The 14,138-nt window shown below is 36.2% G+C and overlaps 1 pseudogene; it reads right to left on the bottom strand.

The window, feature by feature from the left end:
• Positions 1–6,100: 6,100 nt before the first annotated feature.
• LOC103210340 lies at positions 6,101–8,116 on the bottom strand (annotated as a pseudogene).
• Positions 8,117–14,138: the final 6,022 nt, after the last annotated feature.

Below are 14,138 nucleotides of genomic sequence, written 5' to 3' on the forward strand. Positions count from 1 at the left end.
AAAACCACATTTTTCTAACTACTGGTGATTCTTCATTTCTAACTTTTGCATTCCAGTCTCTAGTGATAATCAACATATCTTGATTGCATGTTCAGTCAATTTCAGACTGCAGAAGTTGTTAGAAATCTTCAAACTCCTCTTCTTTCACTTTGGTGTAGGAGCTCTGCTAGTGCTGTGCCTCAGACACTTGACTGCTAACCAGAAGGGTGGTTGTTCAAACATACCAGCTGCTCCTTGGAAGAAAGGTCGGGCAATCTACTTCCATAGTGATACTGTCTGGGAAATCCAAGGAGGGGTCACTATGAGTTGGGGCTGACTCAATGGAACATTAACAACAACCACAACACTTCGGTGGTTGGTACATAAATTTGAATAATAGTAGATTTAACTTGTCTTCCTTGTAGAAGTACGGATATTATCTATGTTAGCTCTGACAGCATTATACTTCAGGACGGATATTGAAACACTCTTTGCGATGATGAATGCCACACCATTCCTCTTCAATTTGTCATTCCCGATATAGTAGATCATGTGGTTTTGGGGTTGAAAAAGGTCAAAACCAGTCCATGTCGTCCCACTAATGCCTAAGTTATCAATCTGTATGCATTTCATTTCATTTTTGACAACTTCCAATTTTCCTAGATTCAAACATTGTGCATTCCATGTTCCAGTTATTAATGGATGTTTGGATCTGTTTCTACTCATTTGAGTCATGTCACATCAGCTATAGGGGTCCCGAAAGCTTTATTCTGTCCATATCATTAAGGTCATCTCTACTCTGAAGTAGAGACCCTTTTAGAAGGTCTCAATCATCTTGTTTATATTTGGCTGTTTGGGCATCTTGGGTTATGTTTGATAGTCTATTTATGCCATAAATTAAACAGGAGCTCTGGTGGCATGGTGTTTAAGGTATTTGAGTGCTAACCAGAAGACTGGCAGTTCAAACCCACCAGCACTCTTCTGAAGGAAGACTGAGCAATCTACTTCCATAGAGATTCTGCCTAGGCAATCCAAGGAGGGGTCACTATGAGTTGGATTAGGACCCCTAAATTTGCCTCTATTTTTTCTTGAACGAACTTTATAGTTTTAGGTTTCACATTTAAGTCTTTGATCTATATGGAATTAGTTTTGGGGTATAGTGTGAGGTATGGATCTTGTTTCATTTTTCTGTAAATGGATGTACAGTTTTGTCAGCACTATTTCTGAAAGAGAATATCTCTTCTCCATTTAGTGGATTTTGGCCTTGTCAAAGATCAACTAAGCCATAGGTTAATGGAATGATTTCTGGGTTCTCAATTCTTTTCCACTGGTCTATGTGTCTCTCATCATACCTGACTGTTTTGATAACTGTGACTGGTAAGTTTTGAGATCCAGGAGTGTGAGACCTTCTACTTTGTTATTCTTCTTCAGCAGTGCTTTGCTTATTCAAGCTCTCTTTTCTCTCCAAATAAAATTAGTAATGGGTCTTTCCATGTTTTAAAGAATGTTGATGGAATCTGGATTGAGATTGCATTGAATATAAAGATTGTTTTGGGTAGTATTGACATTTTCACAATGTTCAGACTTCCTATTTATGAGCATGGTATGTTCTTCCAAGTATGTAAATCACTTACAGTTTCTTGAGGTAGTGTTTTCTAGTTTTCTTTCTAGGTCTTTTGTGTTCTTGGTATGATTTATTCCCAAATCTTACCTTTTTGGTAGCAATTATAAATGGTATTGATTTCTTTTCAGAGAACTCTTTGCTGGTTTAAAGGAATCAAACTGATTTTTGTGTGTTGATCTTGTATCCCACCACTAAGCTAAATCTTTCAACAATTTTCAGTAATTTTGTTGCTGGATCTCTTGTGTTTTCTATAACATCTTTGCTCTTTAACACTTTAAATAAGTCTTTTGGAACAGATTTGCTCAGTGTGATATATCCCTTGATTTCTTGATTGCTGCTTCAATAGGCATTGATTGTGGATCAAGCAAAATAAAATCTTTGGCAGCTTCACATTTTTCTCCACGTATCATGATGTTGTTTATTTGTCCAATTATGAGGAGTTTTGTTTTCTTATGTTGAAGTGTTATCCATACTGAAGATTGTAGTCTTTGATCTTCATCAGTACTTCAAGTCTTCTTTAATTTCTGCAAGCAAGGTTGTGTCATCTGCATATCTCAGGGTGCTAATGAGTCTTTCTTCAATAATTTTGCTGAATTCTCCTTCAGCTAATAAAGCTTTTCAGATGATTTCTTAACCATACAGATTGAATAAGTATAATGAAACAGTACAGTCTGGATGCACATCTTTCCTGATTTGAAGCCATACAATAACTCCTTGTTCTGTTCTAATGACACATATAGATTCCTCATTAGGAAAATGTACTAGTTCCTCATGAGCAGAGTTAAGTGTTTTGGAATTCCAATTTTTCACAATGTTATCCTTAATGTCTTGTGATCCACACAGTTAAATGCCTTTATCAATGAAACACAAGTACACATCTTTCCCGTATTATGTGCTTTCAGCCAAGGTCTGTCTGACGTCAACAATGATATCCCTTGTTCTATATCCTCTTCTAAATCTCACTTGAATTTCTGGAAGTTCCCTGAAAATGTAGTGCTGTAATCTTTTTTAAAATTATTTTCTGCAAAATTTTACTTGCTTGTGATATTAATGATATTGTTTGATAATTTTCACACTCCTTTGCATCATCTTTCTTGGGTATAAATATGGACCTCTCCCAGTCAGTTATCCAAGTAACTGCTTTCCAAATTTCTTATTATAAATGACTTACTGCTTCCAGCATTGAGTGAATTTGTTGAAACATCTCAATGGTAAGACTGTCAATTTTGGAGCATTGTTTTTCACAAATTCCTTCAGTGCAACTTACATTTCTTCCTTCAATTCTTGATAATATACTATCTCCTGAAATGGCTGAATGTCAATCAATTATTTTTGGGTATAATGACTCTGCCTATTCCTTTCATCTTCTTTTGATGATCCCTGCATTATTCAGTATTTTGCCCATACTCACTAAAATCTCACTGTGATTGAGCCGATTTTGACTCATAGAACCCCTTCATGAGTTTCTGAGGTGGTATCACTATGGAAGTAGATTGCCAAACTTTCCTTCAGAGGAGTGGATGGTGGATTTAAACCACTAGACTTCTGGTTAGCAATCAAATGCCTTACCCTCAATATTGCAACTTGAGGCTTGAGTTTTTTCTTCCGTTATCTCAGCTTGAGAAATCCTATTCATGTTCTTCCCTTCTGATTTTCTAATTCTAGGTCTTTACACATTTAATTTTAGTACTTTACATTGTCTTCTCCAGCTGCCTTTGAAATCTTCTGTTCATATTTTTTACTTCATCATCTCTTACATTCATTTTAGCTACTCTGCATTCAAAAGCATGCTTCAGATTCTCTTGTGACTACCATTTTGGTATTTTCTTTTTTCTTGTCTTTGTAATGACCTTTTTCTTTTTGTTCTTGATGTCATCCCAGAAATCATCTGCTTTTTGGTCATTAGTGTTCAATGCATCAAAATATTGTTCACATGGTCTTTTAAATTCAAGTGGGATATACTCAAGGTTGTACTTTGGCTCTTGTAGATTTGTGTCAATTTTCTTCAGTTTCAACTTAAACTTGTACATGAACAATTGATGAACTATTCCACTGCTGGCCCCTGGCCTTGTTCTCACTGATAATAATGAGCTTCTCTGTCATGTCTTTTCACAGTAGTAGTTTACTTGATTCCTGTAAATTCCATCTGAAAATGTACACATGGAAAGTCACAGTTTATGTTGTTGAAAATAATTATTTTTAGTGAATAAGGCATTGGTCTTGCAAAACTCTGCCTTGCAATCTCAGGCTTTGTGTCTGTCACCAAGGCTATATTCTCCAGCTACTGATGTTTCTCCTTTCTTTTTTAGTTTCAGCTTCTGCAATCTAATCATCAGTAATTATCAATATATATTGTTTGCATGTTTAATCTATATCAGACTCACGAAATAAACTCACTGCCATCGAGTCATTTCTCATTCATAGCAATCTCTTTTTGGGTTTTTTAGGTAGTATCTCTGTGGAAGTAGATTGCCCATTATTCCTTCCAAGCAGTGACTAGTGGGTTTGAACTGCCAGCCTTCTGGTTAGCAGCCAAATTTTCAATGTCTTTATCTTTCGTATTGATGGTTGCTGCTTAAATTTGAATACTAGTAATTGTTCTTCATTGTAAGCATATGGATATTATCCTACCACTGACAGCATTGCATTTCCAGGTAGATCTTGAGATTTTCTTTGGAATGAAGAATGCAGCACCATTCCTCTTCAGTTTGCCATTCCTGGCAGAGTATACCATATGATTGTGCAAATCAAAATGTCTAATAGCAGTCTATTTCAAGCTGTTAATTGAAGAGACTAATGTCTCGATCTTTATGCACTCCATTTAATTTTTGACAACTTCTAATTTTCTTAGATCTTAATTCATACATTCCACTTTCCAATTATTAATGTATTCTTGCAGCTGCTTCTTCTTATTGAATAATGCTACATCAGTAAATGAAGATCCCAAAAGCTTTACTCCATCCACATCATCAAGGTTGCCTCTCCTTTGAGGAACCAGAACTTCTCTAGTCATATTTTGTTTCCATCCCACCTGAGGAGCTCATCTTCCAGCACTATATCTGATAATTTTCTCTGCTATTCGTAAGGTATTCAGTGGTTATTTTATTTCATAAGTGGACCTCCTCTTCCTTGTTCCCTGTATGTCTTAGTCTGGAAGATCCACTAAGGCTGTCCACTATGGATGACCGTGCTGGTATTTGAAATTCTGGTGACATAGCTTCCAGCATCACAGCAACACTCAAGGCACCAAAATATGAAAAATGACCAACAAATAGTTCACTGTTCCCTAGAAATTCAAATATGAATAGGATAAATCAGGTTCCTGGACTCTTGGAAAGTATACATTTTGTTGTTGTACATTTTAGAAGGAGTTATTATATATACAATTCACTGTGTTTTTCTTTCAATCATCATTTTTATGACATTAAAATTCATACCTCTTTCATTGGATGTTCACTAAACTCATGCCTTCTCTCATTCTTTTGGACACCACAGTATTGGCCTGTTAAAGGAAAGGAAACCCAAACATCTAATTCCATTTTTAAGAAATTCTGTCTCTTCTGTTCTCACTTCTCAATCATGTATTATTGGTGTGGTATAAAATTTATTTTTCTAAGACTGACACTTCATTCTTTCTCACATGCTCATTCTGATTATCAGGAATCTCCAACACATCCAGAAGTGATTACAAACCTGGGAAACATATTTCTCCAGGGAAAAATTATGGGTTATCACAATGATTGGAGTAACACTATTGGAATTTTGTGAGTGAGATCTGATAAATATACATGGTCTGCAACATGAATTAGTCAAAATGAAAAAAAAAAATTATATTACCCAAAAGACCATTATTACCTCATTACAGAATTACATACAATCTGTTCCTTCTCAATAATTTTCACTTTGTTCTCCCTTGAGAGACATTCTTTCCATGATGCACCATTTTCCAGAGATATGTCTTCCTCATCTTACCTCTCAATCCGTCAAAGTATTCTCATCATCTTTAATCTCATAAGGGAAGTTCACACAATAGAAAAGTGATTAAATTATTCTCACTAATGCATAGAGGACTGTCTATCTACACTGCTAATCTCATTTTACAGTTAAATCATCTCTGTATATGAATTTCCTCATCTGATAATAAATTCTTTTAATTGAACATGTTTCTATGGAATTGAGACCTTGAATGAAGCATTGTGCTGAGTTGTAAAACCTAAAGCCTGTCTTTAAGGACTGATTATAAATCAATAACAGACCATTAGCAATTACTATATGCTACAACAAAAACATTTCATACTTGCAAAACATTGATTTGAAACTTATTTCTATTACCAGGTATAAATCTAGATAAATTTACTTAGCACACTACCCATAAATAGAACTGTTAAAAAGGATTTATTAAAATTATCAATGAAAATTCTTAGGAAATAAGAAATATTTAATAAATTCTGACTATTATTTTCAAGATAGTCCCAGTTTTAAAGGCACAAAAATATCTCAAATATGTTTGTGGTTCATACTAGGTAGCTCTTGCAGAATGTTCAACAGCTCCTGAATCTTTAGTGCTAGCATATTCTTATGTGTAAAGTTGAGAGCCATTTTTGATGGCAGACACCATACCATTGTCAATAAATGATTCTTTCAGGTCCTGCTTCTTAAGGTGCATAACAACAGTGGGTAAAAATGTTATTTTAGTTTTTTTAGGACTGGATTTTGTTGATTGTTCATCTGCCTTTCTTCCTCAGCACCTTCATTCATCATGATAATTATGGCGCTCATAACATCCCTGTGTCACTAATAAAGATTCCGTCATCACATTTGAGTCTGGACTTGCCACTTATGCTCTTCTACTGCTGTAACATAATCCCTAAATCTGACAGAAAGGCTATATGTTTTCCTCTCTTTATACGATCATCAGAATCTGAAACTTCTGCTTCTTTCATTTGTGCCACCTTTTTCTTCTCTCAAATCTTCTTGGTTAAAACATACACATTCTTCTTCCTCTTCACCACCAGATTCTCCAAATATGTCTGCCATATTTGATTTGACTGTTTTCTTCTCCAGTCTCTGATTCTCTGTCACTCCCAAATAGATCCTTTTCTTCATTTTTCTTATCAGACAATTCTTCTTTCCTTCCCAGTTCTTCTTTGGGAATTCTAGTGGCATAGTGCCTAAGGCAGTTCTTCTTCACTGTTTGATGTTACAGTGAAGGCAGTTTGTGTTTTGCTTTGTTCTGCCTGCTTTTTTCAGATATATCATCACTGTCAGACTCATCTACATCAGACACAAGGAGACACTTTAATAATGTTTTCTCTTCATCTTCACTATCACAAAGGACAGCAGCTTTCCACTTTTCCACTTTCTCCTTCTCCCTCTCCTTTTCCTTCATTCTTTGTTACTCCAATTACTTCAAAAATGTTGTTATTTAAATTTTTCGTCAAAATCAATTTCCTGCCTTCAGAGTTCTTTCTCTTCTCAGAATTTTGAAAAGTTTATTTCTCTGTATGGCTATCTGAATCATTTTGTATTTCAATACCCTTTCCCCTGTTCTTCCCATCAATGTCATCATCTGACTTCAGTTTCTGGATTGATAACCCTCGTTCTGTGGTGTTCCCTCTCAGAATCACTGACTCTGAGTTAAGGTAGATCCTCACTTTCTGAGTCACCAATGTGGGACTTGGGAAGCTCCTCATTTTTGAGTCATCATCCTTGTTCCTTGGGGATTCCTCTCTTTCCAAATCACTTTTTTGGGCTTTTAGAAGGACTTCATTTTCTGAGCCACTGCCTTAGTGACTTGGAAGATCCTCTCTTTCTGAATCACGTATATGGACTTTGGGAAGTTCCTCAGGTTCAGAGTCACTGGCCTGACTCTCTGAGGCTCCGTACTCTTCAATTCTCTGACAGGTTGAGGAGCTGCTCATTTTATTTGTCACCCCCTTGCTACCTTGGGGTTTCCTCAATTTCTGTATCACTAACTTGAGGTTTTAGAGCATTCTCTGTCTCAGAGTCATTGGCAGTTTTCTGGAGCACTTTGATTTCTGAATCACTGGTAGAATGATTTGAATATCTTTATTTTCTGAGTCACTCCCATGCCCATTAATCAGTTCTTCATTTTCAGAGTCGCTTACAAGTAATGTCCTCACTCTCAGATTTGTTTTGTGGTAACAAATACCTCATCTTCCGAATCACTTGCAGGAGGCTCTGGATGCTCTTCAAATGCTCCTCAGGGTCTGAGTCATTATCCTTTTGCTCCTGAAGCTCCTCACTTTCAGAAATACTAGCATTAAGGTTTGGGGGGTCATCATTCTGAAAGCCTGTCACATGATGCCTTTTTGGTGAGATCATCTCAATCACTAGATTCATTCTCTGAATGATGTTCTACACTTTCAGTGTTTGATCTAAAGTGCTGCTCATTTACATCATTCTTAGCACCTATCCTGATTGTTGTTCTTCCTGTACTGTGGTTGGGCGATAATCATCTGCCTTGTTGCCAGTGTAATATTCTGAACCCATGGTGGGCAGACTCTCAGCTGGGACTGGGGTGTTTTTGGTCATACCAGTATTTTCAGTCAGTATTCAGTTATCAGGTGTCTAATGTACTGACTTGGAAGATAACATCTGTGTGTAGCCATTGCTGAAGCAAGAACTAGTGATTCTTAAAGCAGGTTGCACTTTCAACTTAGCATTTTAGAATTAAAAAAAAAAAAAAGATCATTTTAGAATTTTACAACTATTTCCATTATCAGTATTCCTACTAAAAATAATAAAATGAGAAAGACTGAGACTGAAGCAGAAAAACCTAGGAACTGCAGCTATTACTGGAAGAATGACACTGGCTCAAGTCTAAGCTTGCTGCTTCTGGACTCTATTGAAAAAACATAAAATAGGGACCAGAGAAACCATATGCACAAACTAAGCACAGTTTCCTTCATGCCAAGACTGGAGAAATACAATAATCTTGAAGACACCTACTGAACTCTGTTCTCCAATAAGTTTATATCAAATATTTTTAGATCCTCAATGTAGGTGAATGAATGCCAACCTTATATGTACTTCCAAGGATAGCCATGGATAAGAAAGACATTAAATTGACCTTAAAGTCATATACATATTGTTCCTTCTTTAAAAAAGTTCATTGGGAGTCATAGTCTTCATAAATAAATGTTAGTTTCAATTTAGATTTTTTTTTTTTTGATGTTGAGAAAGGCAAGACTAAGATACTGACAATGGTAGACACTGCTTTAAGTACCTTAAATACAAAGTTCCTTCCTGAGGGGGACAGGCAATCGAACAATCAAAAACAGCAAATACTATTTCATCCACATTTTACAAACGTGGAAACTTGAAATGGTGTCAGAAAGTATAAAATGTTTCAAAGGTGATGTTAGTTCCTATGAAGGTATTGAAATACTTCACTTCACTTGATAGTTACAATATATACATCAGTAAAACTGCATTATCATTTATTTTAGCACATTTATTTCCTTGTGGTGCAGAGGTTCATTTGGATGTATGTAGTCTCCAGTTTTTGAGAAATTCATGCAATCAGCCATGTCATTAAGGTCAGTCAGCAACAGTGAGTGGCAATCTTAAAAAGAGCTCATTTTTACAAATCCACCATTGAACAGGACTTTAGCTTTTATCTCTCCATTAACCCTGTTAATACCACCCTTTAACTTTATGCTTCACCAACTGTCTTGAAAAATAACACTAAAGGTTAACAATATATTTTATAAGTAGCTTCATGCACAGTCAGAATAAGTACAGTAGAATTTAACACAATCAACATTTATACCTCAATTTTATTGAATTGAGAGCCTGACAAATATAGCATATATCTGTTAAGAATTACAGAACACAATAAAACTACCTAGAATATTCTCCTTAAACAGGATTTAAAATAATATCTTCTCTTTCATTATGCAAAATATTATTCATTATAAAGAAATTGTAAATATGTACCTATTTCACTGCCTACTGTGCCTTTCCACTGAAAATAAAATCATCTACATCCACATTGTATACGCGGTCTTAACCTTACCATTATTTTACTATTCCACCATAAGATGTCTTGTATATATTCCAACTCTACATGTCTAACACCTGCTGCAAATGCAGTTTTTCTTCTTTTGACTCAAACAGCCTGTAGCTAGGTCAGATGGCACAAGAAAAAGGATGTGGTTATCTGGAATGTCATCTTCTCCAGCCTTTAGACACCAGCACAAGTTCAAGGGTCCCTAGAATATACATACTTCTGATATGCTGGCTTTAAATTCAGTGCTTCCCACTACCTCTTAAGGATACCAGATTTAAGCTTTAGGTTCTCTAGGACACTTAATTCTAAACTGTTGGCTTCAATTTGGGGTCTTCCTTATCCCTTCAGTTTAGATAATTCACCAGAATGTTTCAAATTACTCAACAAAGCATTATAGAGTTATTTTTATAGTATTATTATAAAGGATAAAATTGAAGACTTGAATAAGGAAAAGATGGATAGACCAAGGTTTGAGAAAGTTCACAGGTAGAACTTTTGTGCTCCTGTCTTAGTTATCTAGCACTGTTAAACAGAAATACCACAGGCAGATAGCTTTAACAAATAGAAATTTATTTTCTCACAGTCCGAAAGAAATCAGAATACAATGCACTAACTCTAAGGGAAGGCTTTCTCTCTTTGTCATCTCTAGGAGGAAGGTCTTTGTCTTTACAACTGATTTCCTGGTTCCTTGGATATCTCCCTATGGCTTGGCATCTCTCTTTCTGAAACTTTCCTTCAATTTGCTCCTTTAATATTCTAAGAGATTGACTCAAAACACATCCTACACTGAACTGGATTATTAACATGACAAAGAAAACCCATTCCCAATTGGGATTTTAACCACAGGCATAACATTTAAATAAATAGATAAATAAATAAATAAGAAATCTCATTGCCATCTAGTTGTTTCTGACTCATAGCAACCCCCACTGGGTTTCCAAGGATGTAAATCTTTAAGAAAGTACATTGTCTCATGTTCCTATTGTAGACCAGCTGGTGGGTTTAAACCATTGAGCTTCTACTTAGCAGCGAAATACTTTACCCGCTACCCTACCAGAGCTCCTTAAACATGTTAGGTGCTGTAGAGTCATGTCTGACTCATTTTGACCCTATGCACAGCAGAATGAAAAACCGCCGGGTCCCATGCCAGCTCCATGATCCTTGCAATACTTGAGACAATCGTCACAGCCACTGTGTCAGTCCATCTTGTTGAGGGCCTTCTCCTACCTCATCAACCCTCCACCTTACCAAGAATGACATCCATCTCCAGGGAATGGTCCCTTCTGACAACATGACCAAATAGGTGAGACAAAGTCTGGCCATTCTCACTTCCAATGAGCATTCCACAGCAATTTCTCCAGGACAGATTTGTTAGTTCTTTTAGCAGTCCATAGTACTTTCAGCATTCTTCACCAGCATCACAACTCAAAAGCATCGATTCTTCTTCGGTCTTCCTTATTCATTGTCCAGCTCTCACATGCATATGAGGCAATTGAAAAGATCACGGCTTGTGTCAAACACACCTTAGTCCTGAAGGAGACATCTTTGCTCCTCAGCACTTGAAAGAGGTCCTCTGCAGCCAGCTTGCCCAGTGCTATACATGGTCTAATGTCCTGACTGCTGCTTCCATTGGCATCGATTGTAGAACCCAGCAGTGTGACCTCTTAGACAAATTCAATCTTTTCTACATATATTGTGATGCTGCTTACAGGTCCAGTTGTGATGATTTTTGATTTCTTTATATATATATATTTTTATATTGATATGTAATCCATACTGCAGACTGTATTCCACACTCTTCATCAGTAAGTGCCTCAAGTCATCCTCACTTTCAGCAAGCAAAGTTCTGTCGTCAGCATATTACAAGTTGTTAATGATTCTTCCTCCAATTTTGATGCCACGTTCTTCTTCAAATAGTTCAGGTTCTCAGATTATTTGCTCAACATATAGATTGAACAAGTATGGGGAAAAGTCACAACCCTGATGCACTCCCTTCTTTTTAAACCACTCAGTGTCCCCTTGTTCTGTTTGAATGACAGACTACTAGTCAATGTACAGGTTCCTCATGAGTGTTCTGGGATTCCCATTCTTCTCAATGTTATCCACAATTTGTTATGATCCACAAAATTAAGGCCTTCATATAGTCAAAAAAAAAAAACCTCAAGTATACATATTTCTGGTATTCTTTGCTTTCAGCCAAAATCCATCTGACAGCAGCCATGACATCCCTTGTTCCATATCCTCTTCTGAATCCAGCTTGCACCTCTGGAAGTTCTCTGTCCATATACTGCTGCAACATTTTATTATTATTATTATTATTATATTCACTAAAATATGACTTGCATGCTATACTAATGATATTGTTCAATAATTTCCACATTCTGTGGGATCACCTTTTTTTGGAATGGGTACAAATATGGATCTCTTCCAGTCAGTTGGCCAGGTAACTGTCTCCCAAATCTCTTGGCATAGCTAAGTGAGTTCCTCCAGTGGAGCATCCATTTGCTGAAAAGTCTCAGTGGGTATTCCATCAATTCCTAGAGCCTCATTTTTCCCCAACTCCTTCAGTGCAGCTTTGACTTCTTCCTTCTATACCATTGGTTCTTGATCATATGTCACCTCCTGAAATGGATGAAGATCTACCAGTTCTTTTTGGTACAGTGACTCTGTGTATGCCTTTCATTTTCTCTTGATGTTTCCTGCATCATTCAATATTTTGTCCATAGAATATTTCAATATTGCGACTCAAGGCTTAAATTTTTTCCTCACTTCTTTCAGCTTGAGAAATGCTGGAGCGTGTTCTCTGTAACTCCAGGTCTTTGCACATTTCATTATAGTAATTGTCTTTGTCTGCTCAAGCTACTCTTTAAAATCTTCTGTTCAGCTCCTTTATCTTGTCATTTCTTCCATTTGCTTTAGCCACTCTCTGTTCAAGGGCAAGTTTCAGACTCTCTTCTGTCATCCATTTGGTCTTCTCTTCTTTTCTTTTCTTTTTAGTGATCTCTTGATTTCTTCATGTATGACATTTTCTATGTCATCCCACAATTCTTCTGGTTTTCAGTTTTTGCTGTCCAGTGCATCAAATCTATTCTTTAGACAATCTCTAAATTCAGGAGGGATATATTCAAGATCATATTTTGGCTTTCATGGACTTGATTTAATTGTCTTTAACTTCATGTTGAAGTTGCATATGAGCACTTGATGTGCTGTTCCACAATCAGCTCCTGGCCTTGTTTTGGCTGAAGATATTGAGCTTTTCCATCACTTCTTGCCACAGATGTCATGTGATTCCTGTGTATTCCATCTGGTTAAGTTCATGAGTATAGTTTTTACTTATGTTGTTGAAAAAAGTTATTTGCCATGAATAAGCATTGGTCTTGCAAAATTCTATCATACGATCTCCAGCATTATTTCTATCACCAAGGATTTATTTTCCAACTATAGGTGACTCTTCTTTGTTTCCAAATTTTGCATTCCAGTCACCAGTGATACAAATGATGAGAGCATGTTTGATCAATTTCAGACTGCAGAAGTTGGTAGAAATATTCAATATCCTCATCTTAGTCTTTGGTGGTTGGTACATAAATTTGGATAACAATATTAAATGGTCTTCCTTGTAGGCATGTGGGTATTATCCTATCAATGACACTGTTGTACTTCAGCACAGATCTTGAAACATCTTTGTGATGATGAATGCCACACCATTCCTCTTCAATTTGTCATTCTCAGCATAGTAGATCATATGGTTTTCTGATTCAAAATGACCAAAACAAGTCCATTTCCACTCACTAATGCCAAGGATTTTGATCTTTATGCATTCCTTTTCATTTCTGGCATCTTCACATTTTCCTAGATTCATACTTGATACTTTATATGTTCCAGTTATTAATGGATGTTTTCATTTGTTTCTGCTTATTTTGAGTTATGCCACATCAGCCAATGGAGGTCCTGAAAGCTTTACTCTATCCTGACCCTAGGCATATTGATTTGTATTTACAACACATATTTTTGTGTCATGTAATTCAATCTGTAACTGTTCCAAAGAAGTTTTTACCTCCTGTGGATTCATGTCTTTTAACAACCAAGAACCTCACCTATCTTTATGTCCAGTATTTTATTAATATTTCATAACTAGGTGTGATTGTTTGAATCATTATCCCAATGGTTGAAATCAATCTCCAGCCATCCTTCTCTCCTTTGGTTAAGCTGATATCACAGGATAGAATTTTCTTGCTTGACCAGGCCCCAGCTAGGGTCGTCTACTTAGCATATGCTATCAACAGCGCTCTGGAACAGCCAATGAATAAAAAGATATTCCAATTACTAAGGAGGTTCCAAGAATTTATAGGACGTCTCCCAGAAATTGGAGATAAAGACGAAATTCTTTCTTAAATTAAATATTTACCCAGAGCTGTATTTATTGGATAATTTTACTATTACTGAAATGTCTGCATAGAAAAATTAAAGTTGTAAATAACTCTGTTAATCTCCCCAATAACA

This window comes from Orycteropus afer, unplaced genomic scaffold (assembly GCF_000298275.1).
Source record: "Orycteropus afer afer isolate SDZICR_OR568_19922 unplaced genomic scaffold, OryAfe1.0 scaffold00595, whole genome shotgun sequence".
Classification (NCBI taxonomy): domain Eukaryota; kingdom Metazoa; phylum Chordata; class Mammalia; order Tubulidentata; family Orycteropodidae; genus Orycteropus; species Orycteropus afer.